Raw genomic sequence first — 25,932 nt, 5'->3', positions numbered from 1 at the left:
TTAAAAACATAAGTGGAAATACATCAGCATTTGGTGCCTGGAATTCACATAAATGCTGCATATTTGGTTGGGTGCAAAAGATGTAGATTCATAACCTAAACATATGGGCAACTGGAGGATTACAAAAAAATTGGTTAATTTGATACTAGGTTTTATTTTTTCCCCCCTCTTCTGTTTTCTTCCAGTTGTTCTAAGTGTTTGCCTCAAGAAAAGGAAATGGTTCCATTTACCCAAGCACATCCACATTTCCCATAAGCTCTGCAGTCATGATCTTGAAGTGAAATCTCAAAACTGAATTTCTAAGAGGAGCAGTTGGAAACTGATGCTTGATGAAGGGAAGGAAAAGCTTTTACTCAATTATCTACAATAACAGCAGGAGAAATGCTGAAAATTACTGACACAGTAAATGGATTTTTGCATAAATGTTCTCTGTTTTCAAGTTTACCTTTGTGTGAAAGACCTTTATGATGAAGAGGTCCCTCTGTCCCATCTCTTGTTTGTTAAAGAATAGAAGATCGATTTTTTTTGTTGGAGTCAATGGACAAATCACTGTGGAAGATTGTTTAACCAGAAATATCTGACAGCTCCCAAGATCTGATTTTTCCATGGTCAGGTGGCCAGTGTTTGGTGGATCAGACAAAGGGTGATGTGATCTTAAATGTAGTGGACGTCTCTTCCTATTTGTTTCCCTTTTTTCAAAACTGTTTTATTGAGATATAATTTACATACCACAGAGTTCAGCAGTTGAAAGTGTACAGTTCAATGGTTTTTGGTATATTTACAGACTTTTGCAGCCATTGCTATAATCTGAATTTAGGACATTTTCATCACCTGGAAAAGAAATCCGGTGCCCATTAGCAGTCACTTCCATTTCCTCCAACTCTGCTAGCCTTTTCAACCACTAAACTGCTTCCTGTCTCTGAATTTGTCTACAGTGGACAACACGTATAGATTGTATCAAACGGTGTCTGTGGTCTTTTGTGATTGGTTTCTTTTACTTAGTATAATGTTTTTGAGGTTCATCTGTTGTAACATGTATCAATACTTTATTCGCTTCCATTGCTGAGTAATATTCGATGGTATGGATTTGCCACATTTTGTTTATTCAACGTCCCACTTTTTGTACCTCTCTGCAACACACACCTCTGTTGGCAATTCCTTGGAAATCTTCTTCTGGTTTCTGCAATACCACTTTTGGTTTACCTCTTCTTTCTCTGGCCATTTCACCTCCAACTCCTTCATGGGATTCTTTTTTAAATCGCGTTTTAGCTGTTGTCACTCCTCAGACAGCACCACTCTTTAGACTCGGCAGTTGAGAGCTCTACCCTGAACAACATGCTTCAGAAAGCCCCACATAGCACACCCTCGCAAGAAACTTAGTGAAGAACACAGGGCACCTCTACCATTTGGGATCCAGTGCTCAGCACTGCCATAGTGTCTCTCATAATCTGAAACAATGACTCTGACCACTAACATTGTTGAGGCCCCAGGGAAGTCTTTCTCTACGTCTTTTGCCCATGACTTCTGAACAAAAGTCCAAGTTCCATAAAGGTGTGTGGGTTACACTGTGCGGGAGCCGAAGATGGGCACTATTGTGAAGTACAGAGAGGATCTGAGTGGCAAAAGTGCTTAGATAAGACAAATTAATTAATGTGTCAAATCTTTCCTCTCAGATAACATGAATGCAATGCATTCTTATATAATGAAGTATCATTTCTCCAAAGTGCCAAGTGTCCGTTTTCTTACTTATCTTCACTTTCCGATGCAGAGTTCTAGAAATATTCATGAATTAATGTGGAATTTATAGCAGTGTCGCATAGAAGCAAGGAAACGTTTTGTAATATTAAACAACTCGTATTGCTCTTAAATTTGTATATTTACAGGTTTAGATGTAATAGACGTGAAGTATGATACTGAATTTTTATATTGCTCTATAGATCCAGATATTACTCTAAGAGATAATGAAGTTGAAATATATTGCACGGTTTTCTATATATTCTGAATATTACTGTGCTTGAAAATGATACGTAAAATGAATGTTTCATTTCTAAATTGAAGTATTACTTTAGCAATTTTTTTGACATTCCAATTGCTACTGCCTCAGTTTTCTATTTTGGCACTACTGTGAAAAGAACATGAATTATATAAGAATCTTGATTATAACAACATAGTTAGTGATTTTGTTGAAAGGAAGACAAGAAAATAAATTTTGTGGGATACATTTATAATAACTCTCGAAGTGTGCATGACTCTTTTGGTCCCGCATTTGCTCCTTGCTGGCCCACCGACAGAAAATGCACACGTTCAAAATAATAATTGAATTCAGTCATCTTATTGATTTTTTTTTGCCAAATTTCAGTCATTTAAAACCATCACTTTACATATTTAGAAAAGTATTATTACGAAGACATAATTCTAAAAGCAGGAGAATTAAACATTTTAATAGCCTGCTAGTTTGATGTTTCACTTTCGAATATTTAACCATATACCTGTGGACTTCCACTGGTATTCTTGCCCAAGGCCTCACAAATTAGACTGTCCCCCGGGGAGCTCTATTAGGACTCCTGTCTTTGGGCTATGTATCTTCTCTCTGGGCGATATCCATTTCCATGGCTTCATACCACCTATTTGCTATGGAACATAAATTTATTTCTCCTGCCCAGATTTTCCTCTTGAGCTTCAGACTTGTATATCTTAGTGTCTAACTTGGATGCTCCACCTTGGACACAATATGTCACTAACTAAATGTGCTCTAATTTCGCTCCTCCTCAGACTCAGCCCCCTGAAACCTGGGAGTCACCTCCGCCTCCTCGTCCTTCTTCCTTGCCTCCTCCTCCAATAACATCTTGGTGGTTATCTTCTGTTGATCCCACCTCCGTGACATCTCTCCCCCATCCTCTCTTCTCCATTCCCATTGCTACAACCTTTGTTAAGTCATTCCTCATTTCGTGTTTATTTTTCTGCTGGTCTTCCTGACTCCAGGCTTGGCCCTTCCAACAAAAATCTGGTCAGTTTACTATCTGGCTTGAAATTTTCCAATGTCACCTCAGGACCTTTAAGAAAAAGCCCAAATTCCTTAATATGGTATTAAGGACTGTTTGTGACTGCCCTTACCTCCTGCCTCTCTAGCTACATCTTGAAATAGTTCCCCCCTTGCTCATTGTGCCCCAGTCACACTGGCCTTTGACATTCTGAATTACACTCTCCCCCCTTCTGCCTCAGTGCCTTTGCACTTGCAGATCCCTTTGCCTAGAATGTTCTCTCTCTTGTCCTACATCTCCCCTTCACCTAGTGTCTGGGTGAATATATGATGAATGTCTGTTTCTATCATAGACAGTCCATGAGGGCAAGCACCACATAATTTTTCCATCACAATCTTATCCTTAGTGCTTGGCTGGCACAAAATAGACACTCATTATACATGTGTTGAATGAACAAAAGGCTCATTCATTTTTGTATCCTTGATGTCTAGCAGAATTAATGGAATATATTAACTGCTCACTAAATGCTGAATAAATTAAATAAATAAATCAATGCATTCTATAGGAATATCTAGGTAGTTATTTGAAGGATGGCTCTTCAGAGCTTGAAGTCACTTGGAGGTCAGATAACTTGCCCCTTTAATTTACTAAGAGCCTAACCAAATGCTGGCTGTGTTGAGGAACTGAATAAGTGGAATAGACGGACATGGAAAGGATCACATAGTTTGCCTCTGCCTGAATATGGTCTAGACTCAGCTGGATGGCTGTGCTGGTTGTAGACATCCCAGTTAGGCGTGACAATGTCCAGAAAAAAGAGACTAGCTTTTCCTATGTGTCTTTTTTCTTACAAAGGAAAGTTTTCCCCAAATCCTCCAGCAGATTTTCTCTCACACCTCATTGGCTTGAATTACATCCACACCACCATCTAAACCAATTACTGTCAAGGCGAATGGGTTCATGACCCATCCCTGGGGCTGGAGCGAAGGGCACGCATAGGCAACCAACAATATCTGCTTTCCCCAGGCTGCCTCAACCCTGAACTTCTGATTCAAAAGCTTTGTCAAAGAAAATACATCCTCTTTCCTCCAAGCCCCTACTCCATGAGAGGAGAAGGACTGAATTGCAAAAGAATCAATGAATTTTTGTGTGTAGGCTCCATTACGCACTGGAAGCACAGTCAATGGGCCCATCTCTGTGGGTTGGGTGGAAGTTATGGAGCCTGGAGAGCAGTCCAGGGGTGCTGGAGATTAATTGCAGAATGCCTAAGAGTGATTAAGTTTAATCACTGTATTTTCTCCCCGTCTTACAAAGAGCAGCCTACGTGGGGTTTGCCAATCGTATCAATCTGTTCCAGCTTCTAGGCCAGTAGTATTTGCAGTTATGTGGCCCTGGAGTCACATTTTCTGTCACCGTTAACCAAAGGAGCCACATGAGCCTAGTATAACAGAATATTCTAATACAGAAATGAAAGGTCTTGCAGCCTTGCAGGTTGGGGAAAAAGGACCCACACTCAGCTGATTAGCTCTGCCTGAGAGTGTGATTTCCTCAGACAAAGACCCAAGCTTGGCTTTGTATCCAGAGGGAAAGAAACTGGTCAAACCAGTTTGTTTTTAATCCTTTGTTTTCCCTCCACCATTTTTTAACTTTGAACACATTTTTAGACCACCATGCAGACAAAGTTATGTCACAAAAAAGGAAATTCAATCAAGCTGAATGTTTCATAGACACTTAATCCAATTCCAAATATACTTTTTGAAGACCTACAATGAGTAAAGCACACGACTAGATATTGTGGGGAATATACAACCTAGCAAACTTGTCATTGCACACAATTTTCTAAGAATATACTTTTGGCCAAGTACTTGGGTAAATTTGGAGATGTGAGATGAATAAGCGATTTCTCCGTTTTCAACATGTACATGTATTTGGAGTAAGAGGAGACAATATAGATAAATAAAATACCCACTGCTATAGACTGAATATTTGCATTCCTCCTAAATTCATATGTTGAAACCTAATCCCGCTGTATTGGTATTTGGAGGTGGAGCCTTTGAGAGGTCATGAGGGTGGAGTCCTCATGAATGGGATTAGTGCCCTTAAAAAGAGACCCCAGAACGCTTGCTTGCCCCTTCTATCATGTGAGGCCACAGCAAGAAGACAGCTGTCTATGATCCAGGAAGAGGGCTCCCACCAGACACGGAAGCTGCCAAGCCTTGATCTTGGACTTCCAGCCTCCAGAACTGTGAGAAATGCCTTTCTGTTGTTTACAAGCTACCTAGTTCATGGTATTTTGTTATAGAAGCTTGAATGGACGAAGATTCCCACTGAATTTCATTGTGATGTGTCAATTAGTACTGTTTTCTGTGGCATCAAAGAGATGGCCAAACCAAGGATGAAAGAAGGTGAGAGTCAGTTCCCAGGAAGTGATATTTAGGTAAGTATTGAAGGGTAAAGAGGGATTTGCCAGATGATCTTGAGTCCCATTTTCCGAAAGTAGAAATAAGATATTTACTGCAAAAGCTAAAAGTCAAGACAAAATGTGCAAAGTTCTCTAAGGGGGCATCATGGAACGCTTCGAGGAGAAAAGATCTTTTGTTCTGATCTTTGGCGACTGAGTTGGGTATTGACAGTTAAAAACGGATAAAGGTCATTCCATGCAGAATGCACATTGTCAGTGTGACAGGAGTAAGGCAAACTATATTAAAACCGTTTTTTTTTCAGTCTTTTTCCCTTACCCTGTCTTCTAACGAGGAAGAATGTTTTGCTTGTTGAGTCAGTCCCAGGGCTCTTACAGGAAAACTCAGAGAAGCCAGGGAGGCTGAAATGACATAGATAGGAAGAGCTTAGGCAGGGAGGGGACAAAAGAACCTGAATGTGGGCTGGAAGGAAACCTCGGAGTGGAAGCTTAGAGTTGGGGAGGAGAAAGACTTTGGGTCAACCTTGACCCAAGGGAAAAAGTGAGAGAAAGGAATGGGAAAAGACAGATTTTAGGACATTTTTCTGTGTGTTATGAGCATGTTTTCCCTTCCGGTGTTTTCTTTATGAAAGAGTGCTGTAAAGATTTAGTGCATTTTACATTTTAGGTTGATGTTCCTTTGACTCAGTACTGTATCAAGATAGCGCTGCATGGTACTTGGGCTTTATGTGAGTTAGCTAGGCTAAGGTATGAAGGTGGAAGATCATAAGCAGAACTGGGAAGCAAGAATCACACAGAATGACAAAAGACACAGCTGTTTGCAGGAGAGTATGAGCACAGAGGTTAGGTTTATTGCAGGCAGTGGAGGGCTTCGAAGTCAAGGTCAGGAAGGTGGTATGTGCTCAGGAGCAAGGCAGAGCCTCTGAGGTTCCTGAATAGGGTGGCTCAGTATCAGAGGTAAGTTTTAGGACAATTACATTGATAGCAGAATCGGTGGGAACGGGATTACGGAGTAAGAGATATCAATGAAAGAGCCACTACAAAACCTGATGCCAAAATGATAAATTTGGATGATCTTTCACAGAATTGATTTGTTTTCAACCAAGAGTTTGAGTTAATCCAGATGCAGCCTCAACCGGGGCTACAAGAGGAAAATGTACTCACCAACCCTATTACTATCTTTTATTTCTTTTATTTAGGAGTGACGGAGGACTTACAGAGTGCTCAGGGTGGATCTTGGGTACAATGTAATAGAGCAAGTTTTTATTGAGCCCCCACCAGGTGGCTGGCACAAGGGCCTTGAGTACCAGGCTTACCATATAATTAGTTACCGGATCAACACGCGAGCCAGCCCCCCAGTGCAGAGGGAGACGGAGGGCTGTAACTTAATGAGAGGCAGATGTCAACGGGGAGCAGATGTTTGCAGCTCTTCAGTTATATCAAATTAATCATCTCCTGACTTCAAGGTGCTTCTTGGAGTCCAGGAAATTTCCCTGTAATAAATTGCTACTGGGATTGATTTTTAAAGCGAGAATGTAGATGCCACTGTCTTGAATGCTTTAGAACAGTTCTATCCAGAAGCAGAAGAACTTTTTTAGTATGGACAAATTTAAGTAGAGGTAAAAAGACCTCATCGAAATGCCCAGACCTATTTCTAGAAAACAGAGAGGCTGACTTTTGATTAATCAAATTAGCTGCTGGCTCTGCTTGACCAGTCTGCCCGCTTTTTCATTTATTTAGCAAATAAATTTTATAGACATACTTTGTACTGAAGGTACAATAGTATGTGAAAACACAGATGCTGACCTCATGGAGCTTACAACATAGTACTAAATAATCACTCAAATACTTCCAAAATGACAAATGTGCTCAGTACCACGAAACAGAGTCATGTGGTTCTCAAAAAGAGTTAAAGCATGGATTTGACTGAGAGATCAGAGAAATCTTCTTTGAGCAAGGGACGAGACCAGAGCTCTTCCTTCTCCTTCCTTTTCTCCTCCTTTCTCTCTCCCCATGCAACTCCCCCTTCTTCCATTTTTCCCTTCCCTCCTTCCTTTTTTGTCTGCTTTCTTCCCTCCTTCCTTCTCTTTCCTTTCCTCCCTTCCCTCTCCCTCCTTCCCTCTCTCCCTGCTAACTTTCTTCCATCCTCTTTTTCCCTTCTTTTCTTCTCTCTCTCTTTGTCCCCACTCCCCCCTTACTTTTTCTCTATTCTTTTCCCAAATAGTTATTGAAAGCTTCTGAGGGCCCCAAGGCCTGCACTAGGTGTAGGAGAGGGTAGCGGGGCTGGTGTACATGCAGAGATGGACGGGAAACTATCTCTGTTCAAAGTACCTTGAGACAATGCACAATTAGTTGAAATTTAGAACAACAGACATTGTACTGGAAAGTCACACGTGCTTCTGGGAGTCCACAAGAAGGATGCCAGACTCAGGCAGCGGTGTTGGGCGGGGGCAGGTGTCAGGTGAGAAAATGGTTCTTGAAGTGGTTGATCTTTGAGATAAGTCTTCGAGAATGTTAGGAGTTAGATGAAAAGCAGAGTGGAGGAACTTGCAGGCCGAGAGGAGTTCCTGTTTAAAAACAAGGAGCGAAGTGCAATAGAAGTGCTATATTCTGGGGAAGACAAGAGGTTCAGTATGAATGGGGTAAAAGATGTGGGTGGGGAAGACCCAGGAGATGATGCGGTTGGAGAGATGGGTAGGAGCCAGATCGAAGAGAATAGCATAGGATTTTGCCCTGTGTGTAGTGGGGGCCACTAAAGGCTTCAAGAAGAGAATCCAATCGAAAAAAAGATTTAGGAAAATCTTCCCAGGCAGTAGCGTGGTCTTGCCCACTCCTAGCAAATAGGAAATCATGCATCTTCATATTTGGCTTTTCCAAAACATTGTTTCAGGCTGCGAGTTCCCAGTGTCTGGTGAGTCCTTTGTTGGTGAAATCCCAGACTGTTTGACCCCGACAGTGTTGCAGTAAGTCCTGCCCTTCCCCGAGCTCTCCATTCTATAAACCCCCTGATTGAAATGAGTAAACACCGTTGGAGCATCTTCTTAATTGCTGGGACTTTCTCGTTACTGTAATGATGATCAGGTAAGCCACCTCCTTTCATTTTAAATGTGCATTGGCTTTCAAGGTATGAACATAAAATAAAATAGAATAAAATAAAATAAAGTAAGCCTGTAGAGCATGAAAAGTCAGAAAACATCCATTATTCTAAACCAGAGTTCCTCAACCTCAGCACTATTGACATTTGGGATGAACAACTCTTTGTTGTGTCTTGAGTTATCGGATGTTTAGCAGCATCCCTAGCCTGTACCCATTGGCTGCCAGAGGAAACCCCTTCCCAGTGTTGACAATCAAAAATGTGTCTAGACATTGCCAAAGGTCCCCTGGGGTGCAAAACTGCCCCCTGCTGAGAAGCATTATTCTAAACTGTGTGGTGGGAAGTTTTGTACATAAGACATTCGGATGAGATTTAGCCAAGGCACGCTCGGCAAATTCTTCCTGAGTTTAGAGTCACATCGGGAGGGCCTGGTGGCATCTGATGTGAAATGGATTCCAGCGTTGCCTCCAGAAGCACCACCTCTCCCCACTCTCATGCCCCTGCTAATTATTAGCCCACCTCTTACTTTCTTTCATCTCCAAATGCCTCTAATGTGTTATCATGGCACGGATCCTACTTTCTCTCCAATTACATGATCAGATGGACCTTTTTCAATTTGGCTTTCAAAGCTGGTTACTCCTAGGAGACAGCTTTGCTAAAAGCATTTAATGATCCTCAAGGTAGCCAAGCTGTAGAGATGCATATTTGCAGGGCTGGGCGGGATGGGGACACTGTCTGGGGTTCTGTCCACCTTCCAGGGCTGCCACATCTTCCATTTCTCTGTCCTCCCGGAGTGGGGCCTGCTGGCTTTATTTAGGTTTTGCATTTCAGATTCCTGTTTGATATGATGCCAGCAGCTACATTTCAGACGTTCCCAGGCAATACACGCATGGGGCTGCTTTTTCCCAGCTCGGTTTTGTGCAAAGCAGTACAACCTCACATATTAAAATTATGATGTTTGGAGTCAATGCTGGGCTGATGACTAGACTTTAAGTCCCTTGACAACAAGGACTCTGTCCTATTTCTCTTTGTTTCCCATTGCTTACATCTTCTCTCACACCTTCCAGATGCTAAGAGGCTCCTGCTGGGTGCTTCAAATGGATGTCTTCCAGAACACACATGAGCCTTGGACTTGACATATCTGGCAGCAGTGAGGGGGTGTCTCAGCATTTGGAGCCCACATTATGGATGTGAGCCCATATTTTACCTGGAAACTTTAGCTGGGAGAATGGATGCTATTTTTAACAGTGTCCCCCTTTTTTTCCCAACATGGTTCTTTAACAAGGTCGTGTCATTATCAGTTATTTAATATTTCTAAAATTAGAAATAGTTTCACCGCCGAGGCAGCTCGAGCTTCAGGCCAGACTCTTTGAGCCTTCTCACACTGGGGCTATTGATATAATCTCGTGGTGGGTCTTCTTGTTCCTTCTTTTTCTAGTGTCAGCCAGGCTGAACTTTCTGCTTCTCTTCTGGTCAATAAGGATTTTCACTTATTTAAGGAATCGCAACGGCCACCTCTTTGCCTGAGGGCTGGGATCCAGCTGTCTGGTTGGTGGTCAACGTTCTGGACTCAGTGGCCTTATCCAACTAGCTCAAGAGAGCTGTCTGACCAGCCTAGAGAAAAGGCAAAGCTGAGAAAGAGGGTATAATAATGATTCCTTCCAAAGCAGCCCTCCCTGCTTCTTCTCAAGAAAGCAGCCATGAGTTCTGGGAACAATGGAAAGGAGGTGAAGGGACAAGCAAATAGAAGAAAGAGAAGGGAAGATGCAAACTATTGTTTAATAAAAACCTACTCATCACCTGCAATGTGCCAGTCCCTCTGCTAAGGGATAGCGAGAGCATTATATATGACCTAGTCCTGCCCTCACCAAACTTCTAGCCCACGTGCATAGCGGAGACTGGGAGCGACAGCCGGAGTATGATTTCAGCCTATCTTAAAGGTTTCCCTTAGCGCTTCCTGGAATATAAAGAATTTTGACCATCTCATATAATCTTACATTGCGCGGGTGCTGTTAGTATCCCCATTTTATAGAGGAGAAAACAGAGGCTCAGACAGGTCAAGCAACTTGTCCAAGGTTACTTTACTGATAATGGATAGAGTCAGAGCTGGAACCCAGATCTTCTGGCTCCAAGTCCAGGGAAAGTTCCACATTGCAACCTGTGCCCAGCCTCCCTCCTCCACACAACACATCCTCAGGGATATCTCATTATTGATCTCCTGGCCGCGTCTTTGGGTCCTTGTGCCATGTCTAAGGACAATATTTACTCCTCTTTCCACAGCGGTCCATGCTGGCACAAAGATCGTTCATTAGGCATCCTGGAAATCCACGGCACACCTTCAAGGGCAGCCTTAAAGCAGGGGCCTCAGGATGATTATTGATGAGCCTGTTTCCTTTTCCCATTGTGAAGCTCCATTCTCAAACACCCACGGAGGGCTTTGTGCCCACACATCAGTTCCTTGTAACAGTAATTAATAGGGCAATCTACAAAGGGTGAATTCTCCTTTTCCAAAGAATCTGACTAAGTGGGTCATAGAGATGAACAAATCTGAAAAATGAGGGGGAACCCCTCAGACTGAAATACATGGTCCAGATTTTTTTTCTCCTGAGGAGAAACAAGGAGAATTGCACTAGTCCAAATACGGCTTTAGCAAACTAGGAAATAAATGCAAAAAGACATGTATAACAACTACAACTTGGATGAATTATTTAACCCAAGTTACGGAGAGGAAAAAAATATGTGAAAGTTTTAGCACCATGCCTAGAACGTAGTAGACACTCAGTAAATATTGGTTTTATATGGAGTGAATAAATAAATGACTTACTGCCAAGAAATCCACTCAAGATGGAAAAGCTTAGTGGCTCACCTGGGCATTTGACTACATCATGCCAAAAAAACAGCCTCACGGATTTTTTTTCCCCAGTGGAACTGGTCCAGTGTTGTGTATTTGGGACAATTAGAGATTATGGAGGATTTCAGATTTGGTGCATGTACCAATTTATGCACATGACCTCTAATTACTGTGTGGGACAATGAGAAAAAATCCAAGGTATTCAGACTCAGAAGATTTGGATTAAAGCCCTAGTCCTGCCTCCAATTAGCTGTGAGACCTTGGGCCAATCATTTAACCTCTCTGAGCCTCAGTTTCCTCCTCTGTAAATGGAGATAACATCAACAGAGAACTCAGGGTTTGGTTGGTGACTAAGGGTTATGTGCCAGCAATGATTATGGAAGTGCAGTGTTCAACATCAACTAGGATGCAAGTGTGGGTTGTGATTCATATCATTAGTCACCAGTGTCCTTATCAGCATTAAATGAGTGTAATTAATGACCAACTTTCCGATTATGGTGTTAATTAATTTGAAGTGGCTCAAGTCTTTGACCAGGATGTCACCCATTGAAGCTGGAGGAAAACCTCCCTGAATGTTGTTGGAAGGCCATGGAAAATGTGGGTTCCACCAGTCCTCCGGGGCCCTCGTGGTTATGCTGGAATTGTCACTGGCTGGCAGCATCTGAGTGAGGAGCTTTGACATTTTCCCCACAATGTGTTGTGATCGGAGGACATGGGACAACTAAGTTCATTGTAGCCAAATCAGAGCTGTGTGCTTCAGTCGCATTTTGCCTGTGTGTGCAGATTCTTTTCTATAGCCGACCCCAAACACGAGGTGAAATGGATGCTCTGATCCTAAGAGAATCCTATTTGCTGGGGGCTAGTCAGAAAGTGAGGAGGAGCCCTCACTGTTTCTGGGATGGGTCTAACACCGTTCCCTGCCAGCAGACATTTGAGTTAAGAACAGGGTTAGAGAGTAGAGACAGAGTTTTACCAAATCTCCCCCCCCCTCCCCCGCCTTCATTTCTCATCCTTAGGAAACTGGGCGTTGGAACGATGTAAGAACATGAGCAAACATATTTCAAGCTATAAGCCCCTTCCTTATTTTTATTTAAAAAGTTAACCTCTAATCTCCTTTGCACCTCAAATTTTCTTTTCCATAGAAGCTTTGTCTGTGCCATGACTTCAGTAATTTCCGTCCCTCCTAGCTTGCTCCACTTGGTCAAACTAACCTGGATAATGCGTGAGCTGTTAAGAGAACACATCATTTCCTTGGGGAGTCACTTATTCCCATGATCGCTGGTAATAGAAAGTCCTTTTTCTGGGCTTAATGCTAGTGACTTCTCAAACCCGACTGGGTGCATTTTCTCCAATTCTTGGTTATTCTTGAGCTATTGCTTGCAATCTCGTGGAAGCAAAGATGGAATATGCTTCACGGACCCATTTTGTGCTCTCTACCGATTATTGTCAGCAACGTAGATAAGGCAATAGAAGGGAATGGTTGTCGGGTAATCAGTTTTATTGGTGATTAGACAAAGAAAACATGAAGCGCTTCTATTTTCCTTTTTGTCTGGAATTCAAAATGGATTTAGAAACAATGAGAAGGTATCACCAGACTTTATAATTCAAGACTAAGTTTGAAAAGGGAGGTGTCTCACAGGCACAGTGAAAAATGGTTTTTAACTCCTTAAATGTTTAAAATTGAGTTAATATCATCCCTCAGACACTGGTTGTCCCTCAATGGAGCCATTGTTTTTGTCTTCCCTGTTTAAAATTCCAGTTTTCTGTAACTCCTTCTTTCTCATTCCACATATATTGTATCTAATTCTTCCACATTTGTTTTTGTAGTTATTATTTTCCTTCTAAGACCTACCTGCCTAGATGAGGTCATCATCTTTCCTTGAGTTGACCGAAAGTGGCTTGTAGCTGATCACCACAGCCCCAATCTGTCCTGCACCCAACTTTGAGATCAGTGTCCTGAAAGCAACACTCTCCTATATCATTCTCTGCCCCAAATCATCCCTGACTTCCCGTTTCTAGTAAATAATGGCCAATCCTGTCAGTGTGAGATTTAAAGTCATTCATTCAACCTGAGCAGCCTACTTATACCTTTCCTAGGCTTTTCCCCTCCATTCCTCTAACGTCCAGCCACACTGATTCAGTCATCCCCTAAAATAGCTTTGTACTTTTTGCCTCCACATCTGCACTCATGCTGTTCTCTCTTCCTGAGATTCCATTCCTTTACATCTTAATGTGTGCTTTTAAACGCCTCTTCTTTAATTAATTTAACTCATTAATAATCAATGCAGAGTGATGTATTACAGTCATATGCATATCTATTTTGTCTCCCCATTAGACTATTAGATCAAAAAGGGCAGAGCTATGCCTTGTATATCTTGACACTTTCCACAATATTAATGTAACACCTTGTATAGGATACACTGTCAATTAGTATACTTACTGAATGAAGGACTGTGTAAACAGAGATGGAATCAACATAGTGTTTAGACTTTGGATTACTTCATACTCTGGAATATAGTGAATGGAAACTTTTGGAAAACAAACTGGTGTTTTCAGAGCTTAATAGAATTGAGAATTTTAAGTCATTTTTGCCTCATCAAGGCCAGAGCTCCCTACTGTTCTCTTGCTTAATCCTGTCCTCATTTTCATTTCCTTGAGCCCCTACCCCTTCACTGCCTCGTAAATACAGCATCTTACACAGAAAAAAATATTAAAAAGCTGTTAGCATTTAAAGATACGTGGCAAATTGAATCCCTTCCCCCCAACTCTGCCAAACTGTCTCCACTATTCAAACACAATGTGTAAATAAACTCAACTCTTTGTGATCAGATCATGGGCAAAGCCATGCAGTGGGTCACTCTAGCCAAAGCCAGCATTGGAACAAGTCAGCAGCGTCCTGGAGACCTTGTTCCTTTGGCTGCTTTTAAATTGCCATCTTCATATTCTAGAAGACTAGCCTCCTCTTGATGTTTTGGAAGAGGGCAGGGTCTTACAATGCAGTTCTAATAGTTCTTGGGATATACATGCACATCTGTACAAATGTGTATTGTGCATGAGAACATGTCTATTTGCATTTACGGGTTGGTTTCACCCAAAAGTTTCCAAGATCTTCTGAGACAGAAAGAAAGTGCAAGTCTCAATTTATTCCTGCTTAACAGAAGGGCCCAAGTCCAAGGCCTCCGAGGTTTGGTTTGGACAAGCACCCGGCAGTTGGGATAACTATCTGAAGCTCTTGCATCTGCAAATTTGGGCTGGATCAACTGAGGACAGGGGTTGTCATGACATTTGCAGTACTCCTCGCAGCCATTCAGGCTAGAAAGAAGCATGTCCTTCACCGTAGTACATTAAGATTTAGGGAACTGGAAGAACAAACAGGGAAAGTAGAGAAAGAGAAAAAGAAAAATTGGTTTTATTTCTTTAAGAACTGCCCTTTGTTCATGGCTTCCAAAGTTGTGATTGCACAGCTAATAGCTGGGTCAGGCTACGACACCCAAATGTTATGAGTTAATAATGGGCAACTTTACGATAGATCCATAGATCCACAGAATTTGAGAGCTAAAGGGGACCTCGGGGGCCTTCTGGTCAAACCATCTTTTTATACAGATTATAAAATTGAGGCTTGGAGAGAAGATATTGTCTGCCAAGGACTCGGAGAGTAGAACTGGGATACTTTCCAGAGTCTTGACATTTAGTCAACATGGTTATTCTAAATCTTCCCCCAGTCTGTTCTAAGGTAGCACGTCTAGATGAGATCAGACTTAGGCTGAGTTTTATTGTAATTTTCATTCTTATTTAAATGGACTTGACTTTTATTAACTCATTTGTAGAATGAAGGCTTAAATATGGGACCGGATTAATAAGTATGGCAGCCATCGGCAGGGGGCAGTAGGATAGTCATTGCTGGCACTTATTTGCTAGAAGGAAGCATTACTGAATGTTCTGAGCCAGGAGAGGAAATGCTTTCCTTCATGGTGAAAGATGGCTACCAAAGATTGGAGGAGAAAAGCCAACTTAACCAGAATCCAACGTAAGAAAGCATATGTCACCAGCCAGAGAACCAGCCAACCAGGAAATAAAGAAAACGGGCCAGGGCGCCAAGAATCTTTAAGCAAGCAAGGGCAGGGAAGTTAGGGAGTCTTGAGTTCAGCCTCAAAGCAAGGAGAGAATTGCAGGCAAGAGAGCTGGCCAGCAGGTCTCAAAAAGCAAGTTGCTTCTGCACATAAACCTGTGGTTACAGCCACATTTTGAAGCTCCTTCTTCTTTTTTTGGTGAGGAAGATTGGCCCTGAGCTAACATATGTGCCAATCTTCCTCTGTTTTGTATTTGGGGCACTGCCACAGCATGGCTTGATGAGCAGTGTGTAGGTCCATGCCTGGGATAGGAACTGGCAAACCCTGGGCTGCCAAAGCAGAGCATGCGAAGTTAACTACTATGCCACCAGGCCAATCCCTTAAGCTTCTTCTTGCTCTTCATTTTTGGTTTCTAATAACGTCAGAAACCTCCTGGCGGAAGAAATTTTGTATGTTCGTGAAACTTAGTTTTCTAATTTATAGATGCGGTGTATCTTTCAAATCTTACTATCCAGAAAAGATAAGATTTACACATAAGAATATTAGTGAGGCTTAAGTCTGTCAAGATGGGATCACGGGGCAGAGGGAGCGAACTTAATACCCCCAAGACAAATGCTTTGAACTCCACTCAAGATAGAGTTAACTCCTTAACTGTGGAAGTTGCACAAGAAGGAGATCAAGATCATTTAGTTCAGTTCTTTGCCTTCAGGTAAGTGAGGAATTCTTACCTTTCCCCCTATTTTTTTAAAATTGGGGAGTAATAGCAAACATATTAGATGATTGATTCAGTATTCCAGAAGTCTTGAGTCTGAAACTGTGGACAGAGAAATTAACTTACCCAAAGACACAGAGCAGTATGTCCCTTGATTGATGATCAAGGTTCTAACATACTGTGTGATTTAACTGTGGGAGGACAAATTACAAATTAATTAACCCACTTACAACTTGATTAGGAAGTGGGCACATGTTTATGGAAAAGAGGGAAAATTTTACTAATTATAGGCTTAACATGTTCCCAGGCAAAAGTCTCATATAGTTTGTGAAAGAGCTAGATTGTGAAGCTTAGGGGCCAGCAGGGGTCCACTGAGACCTGCTCATACTGGACTAACTTCTTTTTCAGAACTGGTTAAGAAGGGAAATGCTAAGGACATAATATAGCTGGATTTCAGTTTTTCTGATGTGTCTGTACTTCACTAAAGACTGTAGAGTCCTGCAGATGGAAGGAAGGTGGGCATCATCTCATTGGAAACTTTTGTGATCCTACGAAGATGATGGCAACTGATGCTACAATTAAAACAGATAATAACTAAGCCATGACCGCACTAGAAAGAACTGATTAATGAATGAATGGAAACCTGGCACTCTGTAGGATGCTTTTCCTGGTAGTTTTCAGTTTAACACTTCACGTTAGAAGAAGACTTGTTGAGCAATATTATACATGGCAACTTGGGAGTGGTATCCAATATGATGATCAGGGAATCAGTAGATGAGATTCCCCAAATCTAAGAATATGGGAAAACCATTGAAAGAAATGTCATAGGGCTTGGTATACAGGCAGAAGGTGGGAAAGATATGGCTGATGTAGCACACTGCACTCTGTGATGGTTAATTTTACGTGTCGACTTGACTTGGCAACAGGATGCCCACATATTTGGTTAAACATTATTTCCAGGTGTGTCTGTGAAGGTGCTTCTGGTTGAGATTGACATTTTGATCAGCGGACTGAGTAAAGCAGATTACCCTCCCCTGATGAAGGTGGGCCTCATCCAAGTTGTTGAAGGCCTGAATAGAATAAAAGACTGAGTAAGCAGTTCTCTCCCTGCTTGACTATCTTTGAGCTGGGACATCAATCTTCTCCTGCCTTCAGACTCAGACTCAGACTAGAACTTACACCAATGGCTCCCTGGTTCTTAGGCATTCCGACTTGTACTAAAACTATACCATCAGCTCTCTTGGGTCTGGCTTTCTCAGCTCCATAATTGTGTGAGCTAATTCCTTATAATCTCTCTCTCCATCTCTCTCTCTCTTTCTCTCTTTATCCTCCCCTCCCCCAGAGAACCCTAACTAATACAGCCCCTCCTTCACGCCAAGAAAGAAAAAAAGAGGAAAAGGATGGTAACCTTGGTAAAGCCAAGAGAGTCAATGACCATCAAAACATCAAGATTAATCTTGGGTCCAGACAAGAAAGGCAGTATCTTATTATTCTGCTCTGATCTGATAATACCTAGAGCGTCATGCCCAGTTCTGGTAACCCTAGTATAGAAGGAAAAGGTCAAACAAAGGAAGTCCAGAAGGAAATGACCAAAGCAGACGATGCATCTAAAGTCACACCAGTGAAAAACAGTCCGGAGAACTGGAGAAGTTCTTTCAGGGAGAAGATTTCGGGGAAAGATATAATAGCTGTCCTCGAACTCTTAAACTGCCAACAGCAAGAAGAGGAATGACACTCGTTCAGTCTGCCTCCAAGATGCAGTGACATGGAGTGAATGTTTTAAGGAGAAAGAGTTCAGCCCAATGTAAGGAAGCCCTTTTATGGATGGACTGAACTGAAATGAGAGTCTAAGTTTTCTTCATGGAACCCATGTGACACCAGGTACTCGGTGGCTTGGGTTTCTTGGTATGAGTAAGACTGGCATCATTTATCTTAAACATGTTCTTCAATGCTTTTTCTTGTTCTGGTTTTGTTTGTTTGTTTGTGAGGAAGATTGGCCCTGAGTTAACATCTGTTGCCAATCTTCCTCTTTTTGCTTGAGGAAAATTGTCACTGAGCTAACATCTGTGCCAATCTTCTTCTGTTTTTTGTGGGATGCTGCCACATCACAGCTTGACGAGTGGTGCTAGGTCCATGCCCGGGATCCGAACCTGTGAGCCCTGGGTGGCTGAAACCGAGCGTGCGAGCTTAATCACTAGGCCACCGGGCCGGCGCTTGCTCTTCAATGCTTTTTTAATCTGTGAAATTGCTTTCTGTAGGGAAAGTGATTGTTAGCCAAGCAAATAGTGTGATGTGATGGAATCCTTATACTATTTAAGAGAAGACACTTTTCAAAGGACGTATTCATTTATAAGCAAACTCTTGTCTATTTTTTGAAGTAGATCCCCATGAAACCTTCTGTATTAATACTTTTTAGTTACTTTAGTTTAAATATCTATATCTTTTTGAAAGTAATGTAATGGATTCAAAAGAAAATATTTGTAATTTACATCTTTCACCAATTCAAGCAGATTTTTCCTTAATTATCTTGAACGAATCACACTGTCCTGAACACGTGAATGACATTTACTAAGGAAATATAATAATAATAATAATAACAACAATGGCTTACCTTGGTTGAAAGTGCTTCCTATGTGCTGGGCATGGTTTTAAGCATGGATTCACTCAGTTACATGGATTTACTTCCTTACTCTTCAGAGCAGCAATATGAAGTAGCTACAATTATTATTCCCATTTTTGCAGATGAAGAAGTTAAGCCACGGAGAGGTTAAGTGATTTGTCCCAGGACGTATTGTTAGCAAGATGCAAAGCTGGGAGTCTGGCTCCATAGTCTGTATTCTTATTGCCACATTATTTCTGTTTAACAACTTTCCGATTTTACAGCGTTCCACTTAAAGTAGGAGTAATCCTTGGAGTCCTTGCATGTGGTCAGGGACATCCTACCCTAAGGAAGCCTCAGAAAAAGTATCTAGCCTGCTCTGGGAGACAAATGGCTTCATTGCTGCGCTCACATTTCCATGGAGACAGGTAGGCAAGTTGAACATCGTTGCGATCTGCTAATTATTTGATGTTTCATTCCAAGTCATCCCCAAAGGATGCTGCTCCTGCAGGCTGTGACTTCAGCTTTGATTCTAACATTGCGCAGATTAAGACTCATCTGAGCTGCATCTAGCTTGTGAAATGTTACTTCACTACAACTGAGCTCGGATCCTAACTCTGCCACTTACAAGGCGTCTGGATTGGGACAAATGAACACACCAGGTGACAGCTTCCTTCTTGTGAAATGGGTATTCTAATACCTACTTTGAAGAGTTTTTGTGAAGAATATGTGAGATATTATGTATAAACCTCCCTGTAAAGATCTGACACATAAAATAAGTATTCTAGAAGGGAAAGGGTTTTATCGTTTGTTTGTTTGATAAATGCTATATATTCTACTTAACATTTTTTGATACTGCCAGTTGAGGGAAAGGTTACTTCTTGTAATCTGAGTTTCTGTTTGAAGATAAAGAAGAACTTCCAAGTAGTTCCTCAAGTTGAAGTGGCCTCCTGTGTGCCTGCAGTGGGGAGTTGCATTCCAATGCAATGTGTAACTGGGGATTTTTCAGGCTTTGCACAAACATTCCAGTGTATCTTAAATTTCCCCATTATTGGTATTAATGATATGATTGCGTTTTAGACATGGCCATCATGTCAAATGCACTTTCCATGAGGTGTTTAGTCTTTCCACAAACACCCTAAATACTGATTATGTTCTTGCCTCAGAGTAAGATGACACAGTGCTTATGGTCTAGGCAAGAAACTCTGGAACACAACGTAAACAGGGTTACGTTACAAAATGCTCTTCAAACAGGGAGAATAAATAAGGGCAGGGGAAGGGAAGTCCTTCTACCTAACCACAAACTCAAGTATCCAGGAAAAGAGCTGCACAAATCAACAGTTTTGTGAGTTGTGGGTGGACCTTACCATATAACTTCTTGCTTTTTCAGAGTACCATACATAATTTTTTTTCTCCTCTGGGCAACTGGTCTCATTATTAATTTTTTGTGTCTCTTAACCTCTTTGAATAGAAGAGAGTATTTTGATTAGGTGGTCTACGGATATTTCTTTTTCCTTTTTTTAAAAAATAAATTTATATTGTTTTAAAGTAATACATACATGATGCCGCAAGTTAGAAAAAAGCAGAAAAATGCAAAGAAAAAGCGTGAAAATTATTTGCAACCCATTACGAAAGGTCATTTCTATTAACATTGGAAAGGATTGCTGTCCATTTTCTCCCTATAAACATACATGATACATGATAACGTTATACTGCCTTTTATTTTATAACTTAATAATATGTTGTGAACATTTTCCTGTGTTGTTATAAAAAGGGAGAGCGGATACAATCACTTTGGAAAAAGATCTGGCGGTTACTCATTAAATTACGGATACACTTACCCACATGACTCAGCAATTCTGTCCTAGCTGGGATACCCAAGAGAAAGTAAAGCATTTGTTTACAAAATTACTTCTACAAGAATGTTCACAGTAGCTTTATGCGTAGTAGTGAAAAACTGGAAATAGCTCAAATATCCATCAATAGATGAATGGATAAACTAGTCAGCAATAAAAAGGAATAAACTATTAATACATGTGACAACATGGATGAATCTCAGAAGCATTATGCTGAGTGAAAGAAATCAGACTTTAAAAAAAGCGTGTATTATATGATTCCATTTATATGAAGTTCCGGAACCAACAAAATTAATCTAGGATGGAAAAAAAACAGAACAGAGACTTCCTCTGGGGGGTGGTTTGGGATAAGGACAGAATTGACTGGAAAAAGGGCACAAGGGAATTTTCTGGAGTGATGACAATATTTTTTAGCTTAATAAGGCTTTGTGTTACATAGATGTGTGCATTTGTCAAACTTCGTCAGATGATACACTTAAGATTTTTGCATTTCACTATATATAAATTTTACCTTAAAAAAAGCGAAAACACACACTGAATTTTAAGCTTCTATTTTCTCATGAGTGACACCAAAATATGGATTCATATTTGTAAAGCACAATGCCTTTATATACCATTACTCCATAAGTGACAACAGTCCTTCAAAACGGGAACATTTATTCAAAACAAAGGGATAAGGTATTTAATGTATAAAAAGCTCATGCAACTCACTAAAAAGAAACCACTGAAAATTTAAGCGATAAATGGGAAAAATAAATAAATTTAAAATTCTAAAGAAATATAAATAGCCTGTAACCATAAAATTTTGTTCAAATTCATTACTAAAAAAATAATAAAGTAACCACTATTGAGGACCTACTAGGTTTACCCTCATAATCTCAATAAATACAGATTATTAATAAATTTATCAAACATATTCAACCTCATTGGTATTCCAAAAATGCAAATTAAAATAACACCTTACCTTTTTTTCTAACACAGTAATGAAGTTTAAAAAAGTATAATAATGTTGAGGAAACACTCCCAAATATTCCCAGTGGGATATAATTTGTTATGACTTTTTTGGAAGTGTTTTTGCCATATGGATTAAGAATTTAAAAAGAGAATATTACTCTTTGAATTAGTAATTCCGTTCTGGGATCTTTTCTAGGAAATGGTCAAAAGGATACAAAAATGCAACTATAAAAATGTTCATTTCAACATTATTTATAATTGCAGAAAACTGAAACCAGTCTGAATGTCTGATATAAAGGCTGGTAAATTGTTGGCGTGTATCACATGGTGGAGTAACAGGGCCCTGTCAGTTTTCTTTAGTAGGATCCACTCCTGAGGAATAGCAATGTCACAAGGGGTAAGGCCTATGGTTAGGCAACCACGTCCTTACTCGTCTCCTTCATCAACCTGCTTCTTCTTTTCCTGTTTCCATCGTCCTTTCCCTTGTCGCTTCTTCTCCCATCTTTCTCCTTACCGGGATCTCTGGGCATTGAATGAATCCCTGACCTAGGAAAAGATGTCTGGGCTATGCTCCCATGAGGATAGCAGATGGGTTACTGCAAATGCCGTTAGCCCCCCTCCTTGTGCTCCTGCAGCTCCGCTACACAGTCCTATCACTCACCCATCACTCCGCATTCTACTACCTGCTGACTTGCCTGCTTTCCCCCTGATTCCTGAGGTCAGGGATAATGCCTTATTCATCTTGGTGACTCCAGAGTCGCCAATTCAATATGTTAAATTGAGAGATTGTACAAATAGTGGTTATATTCAGACGGACTGGGTTTTAACCTTGCCTTTGCCATCTCTTAGCTGTCCGACTTTGGCTAACATACTTACTTGTACCTCAGTTTCCTTATTTTTAAAATGAGATTAATTAAAAGTCACCAAGCTTATAGAGTTATTGTATTAAGTGAGTTAATAGATGTAAAGCTCTCAAAACAATGCCTAGAAGATAGTAAATCCTCAATAAATGTTATTAATATTTATTAATATTCCCATATCCACAGCAATTATTCTTTTTCTAGAAAAATTGCTCTGTTGAGATAAACTTAGCCATACTTGCCCCTGAGTTCTAATAACCAGATAATTAAGAAGCTTGCCTTGGGGACACAGCAATACATATAACTTATCTCTTGCAGTTCATTCCAAGTGCTTGCCACAATGTCTGGTGAAACGTAGATGCTCGTTAAGTGTGTAATGACTAGATAAACATATGGATCAATTGCAGACAAAAAGGGGAAAAAAATCTGTGGCTGTTACAACAAAAAGAAATTCTCCACTTTTGTTGTTTTAATAACTATGGAAGTTCTCTGGTTTGAAATTGGAGGTACACACATCTTTTAGAGGGAGGCCACATGGCTAAGGACAAGAGCCGAGGGGGTGGAGTCAAGAGGATGGTCCTCAGTGTTCACCTTCGTAAGATAAGGTTAACAATCCCTACCTCTTGGAGCTGTTCTTTTGTTCTTTTGTTGTTGTTTTGTTTTTTGTTTTGTGTATGAAGACTTTATATCAAATATTTGTTGAAATACTATTAGTTTATTCCTCAGGACAAGAGCAAAGTTCACCCCCTGCAGAAGCTTAGAAACTGTGTACAGAACTTTAAAGAACAGAGGACAACATTTTAGCTGAAGTCTGACTGCTCACCAGAGAATTAAGTATGATAAGGTGTGGACAGCACTTTCTATGTGTATTGTAGTTGTTATTTTTATTTCAGATTATTGTATATTGGTTCCCAGGCTCAGTGGCCAGACTCCTGGACTCCTGTTTTTCTGTCTGGTAAACACTAGTGTAAGTTGGTGGTCGTAAAGCTCTCAGAGATGACATGTAGCCAAGCACAGAGAGGTCACTCAAATCAGGTCAGTTACTGAATACTGGCATGGAAAGAAAACTTGTCACATGTGGACATAATGAAAACTATGCCCTAATTTATGGCAAGCTCATCCAAGAAGCTTCTCTTGAAAGTCTGCCTGGACTCCTCTGTGTGATGTGTTATATAAGAGATTGTATTTTGATTGTATTTCTTTAATTCAATCAACACGTTTGCCTTGGGGGGCTGGCCTGGTGACATAGTGGTTAAGTTCGTGTGTTCCGCTTTGGCAGCCTAGGGTTCACTGTTTTGGATCCCAGGGGCAGACCTAGTACCACTCATCAAGCCATGCTGTGGCAGCATCCCACATAAAATAGAGGAAGATTGGCACTGTTGTTAGCTCTGCAACAACCATCCTCAAGCAAAAAGAGGAAGATTGGCAACAGATATTAGCTCAAGGCCAATCTTCCTCACCAAAAGAAACGATTGCCTTAGGCTGACCTATAGTAGATTGTGACATCAGATGATGATCTGGAGGTAATATGCAGGATACAAATGGGGGTTTTGTCTTAGGAGGTAAAGACCTTTTATTGAGAATAACAGCAACTGGATTGTTATGTAGAGTTGTTTGGATATTTGGAGTGACGAGGGTTGCGTAGGAGGGATATCAGGATTTGGATTTGCAGTTTTTGTACCCATTAAACACTTTTGTAAGCACTCTCTGTGTCCAGGCACTGCATGGGGTTCAGGGACCCAAAGATGAACAAAATACAGTCAGATCCTGGTCTGAAAGAGCTCACTCTAGTGGGAGAGACAAATGTAATTTTTTAAAAAATATAGTTTTGTACATGTTTTAGCAGAGATGTGTATAAATTGCCAGGAGGGTACAGAAGTGCAAGCAATTAATTCATCCTGGGAGCATCACAGAGGAGGTGGGACTTTGGGTGGCTCTTGAAGGACAAGTGGGGGTTCATCAGAGAAATAAGAGCGGGGTGTTCATTCCTGAGAGAAAGAGCGCTGGCTGAAGTAGCGTGGAGAGGAGACATCCAGCGTGTGGGTGGCGGAAGCCCAGAGCACTTGGGGGAGAGGTTAGAGGTAGGTGAGCTCACAATGCTGAAGACTCGAAAAGGTGACTTCCTGGAAAATTAAAAAATGCTGACTCTAAAATGACACAAGTAATCAAAGTAATGCTTACTGCAAAATCTACAAAACACTACGAAATTGCCTGAAGTGACATGTTAAAGTTCTGGTTCTCTTCCAGGCTCCAAATGCCACTCCCAGAGAACCATGATGGATGGTGGTTTTCATGGACGCTTCCAGATATTTACTATGCATGTATAACACGTGTGCAGGTATCTGTGCATTCAGATACACATTTTTACACAAATGGAATCAATGTTTATGTACAACTTGTTTTATTTGCCATGTAAAATTATACTTTAGACATCATTTTATATCAGTCCATATATTTCTATCATGCTATTAGGAATGGCTGTATGATTTTCCATCACATAGGAGGACCACGATTTGACAAAAATGATGTTTAAGGTTCTTCTCAACTTATTACTCTGGGAGTTCCCACTGACTTTCCTACATCCTAAGTCAAGATGATAGTAGGATAATGGTGAGAACTGTTTGAAATGTACTTTCGGGTTAAAACAATCCTTCCAGTGGGAGGTCGAACTGTCCTCCCAACTGTCTGCAAGTCACTCATCTCCACAAAAGTACCAGGCTGTTTGGTTTGACCAGGATTCTCAGAACTTTCCTGTTCCTGGGGTTGTCGCAGAGGCGTTGGCATGTAGGGCTAGATCTTGAAGCATCAGCAGAGGCTCATCAGGCAGGAAAGCTGACCTCTGTTCTGAGCAGAACTCTGCTGGACTGGACTCAGATGGGAGGGTGGCTGTTTCCTCATTTTGATCGGTCAATCAACAAACAATTTTTGAATGCCTGCGGTGTGCTCGGTATGAAGCAGCAGGGGAAACATGATTCCTGTCTTTGAATAACTTATAATCTGGTTAGAGAAACAAGATTCATGAAGCAGCTATGAAGATCTATTAAGCAGTGTGTAAGTAAGTGTTGTTGAATTATGTCCTACATTAAAAGTGCTATAAGGACTGCTAAGAAGGACGAGGTGAGTGTGGCCTGGGATCATCAGGGAGGTCTCTCTGAGTGGGGTGAGCTGTGAAAGGGACCCAGGAGGATGGGTAGGACTCCAATAAACAGGGTACTTAAGAGGGACTTTCCAGCCAAAACCAGTGTACAGACATTACTATGCAGTCGATTGATAGGAATATTCAATCCAGTTGTTTGGCTAAATAACAGGAAAGGTCTAAATTTTCTGTCTGTATTCTCAGACTCTGAAGCATCCTACAATTCTCCTTTGCTCATGAGTCACGGATTCCTCCTGGCGAATAAAGAAAATAATGATTACTTACCGTCATGAAAATAAGTTGATGTTTATGCCCCGCCCCTCCTATTTTCAGGCATATCATCACTCTCGTTGCCAGGATTGCTGGAGAACGTTGATTCGCCGCTGCTTCCAAAACCAGATCA

Source organism: Equus quagga, chromosome 1 (genome assembly GCF_021613505.1).
Source record: "Equus quagga isolate Etosha38 chromosome 1, UCLA_HA_Equagga_1.0, whole genome shotgun sequence".
Lineage (NCBI taxonomy): Eukaryota > Metazoa > Chordata > Mammalia > Perissodactyla > Equidae > Equus > Equus quagga.
The sequence above is the reverse complement of the archived record's forward strand: the minus strand, read 5'-3'. Positions refer to the sequence as shown.